Genomic DNA, 1402 nt, shown 5'->3' with positions numbered 1-1402 from the left:
ATATCATCATCATCATCATCATCATCATCATCATCATCATCATCATCATCATCATCATCATCATCATCATCATCATCATCATCATCATCATCATCATCATGGTCATCATCATCATTGCTGGGGTAGACGTTGAAGTCGTTGACAGAAACAAACCAAATATACATTTAAAAAAAAGATTCGACACCAGCCTCAATAGTAACAGGAAAAAAAAACTAAAGACCTCAAAACCACTGTCAACAATACGGTGCATGTTTTGAAGAAGGAGAAAAAACAACTGCTCATTTTGTTATACTCTAACCAGAAAATTACACTACATTACTGTAGATTATTAGATGCTAATCGGGGTCTCTTGTGGCCTAGCGGTTAAGGTGTTCGTCTCTCATTCAAAGTTCCCGGGTTCGAATCCGGTTAGCGACGGAACAACCTTATTCTCTAAAATTATCTCTTTTCACCTCCTTTCCTTCTCTATTGCAAAGTTCTGTCGTCTCTTTTCGTCTCTACTTTCTTTCTCACCCCCCACCCCTTCACCTCCTTTGGCCCCTCCTCTGGGCTCCTGATTCTTTGTGCAGCCTTTCCACTGCTTCTCCTTGGCTTCTTCTTACTGCTGTCTTTCATCATATCCCCGATCTTCTGGTAGGAAAGATCTACACCTAAGCCTTCTCGTACAAGGGCCAAAAGTCTCCCGTTAAAGATCCCTTGGTAGTCCAAAATCGATAAGAGTAGGCTTCGGCCGCCACCCGGCCAAAATTCAAAATTTCATACCAACTGAAAAGGTTTGCTGCGTCAAGTGCACTCAAATGACCTTATGCAGTTGCGAGCACCGTAAAACACTCCCCCCCCCCCAAAAAAAAAAAGAAAAAAAAAAGAAGATGCTCATCTCTTTGGTACAGGCGTCTAGTTTGTGATGTAGTAGTTATAGGCCTTGAAACAATTAAAAGATCTACATTGTGTCGGTGGTGAGCGTGAAGCATGGACATTTACAATTTAGAACAAAATATCTGTGGTTGACACCGTATTCAGCGTGTTGGAAAAACCCATTTATGTTCATTTACTGTTAGTTTGGTTGTTTTGGAAGATAGCATACTCATTAAGTTTTTGCCTCATTATGAATTTCAAAAACCAATCACCTTCGCCACGCATGACAACAGCGAAGTGAATGCAGAATTACCCGGTTCACGAGTTAGGCCGTAATTTTTAAAAACTTTAAATGATTCATCATGCTTCCGACGTCAGTATATTATTATTGAGTCGTGGTGTGACAGAGGGTTAAAGTTTGGTTAGCTGTGCTTGACCATGAGTGGTTTTGTTGTACTGGTAGTGGCTCAACATGTGTGTGTGTGTGTGTGTGTGTGTGTGTGTGTGTGTGTGTGTGTGCGTGCGTGCGTGCGTGCGTGCGTGCGTG

General features: G+C 41.7%; 1 protein-coding gene across 1 annotated transcript in view; it reads left to right on the top strand.

The window, feature by feature from the left end:
- Positions 1-1402, top strand: part of LOC101849926 (CD9 antigen) — a gene marked incomplete in the record, with an annotated part of 27942 nt that overhangs the window by 6529 nt on the left and 20011 nt on the right.

The sequence above is a fragment of the Aplysia californica genome, unplaced genomic scaffold, assembly GCF_000002075.1.
Source record: "Aplysia californica isolate F4 #8 unplaced genomic scaffold, AplCal3.0 scaffold00175, whole genome shotgun sequence".
NCBI classification, from domain to species: domain Eukaryota; kingdom Metazoa; phylum Mollusca; class Gastropoda; order Aplysiida; family Aplysiidae; genus Aplysia; species Aplysia californica.
This window is presented reverse-complemented; position numbering and strand designations above follow the sequence as displayed.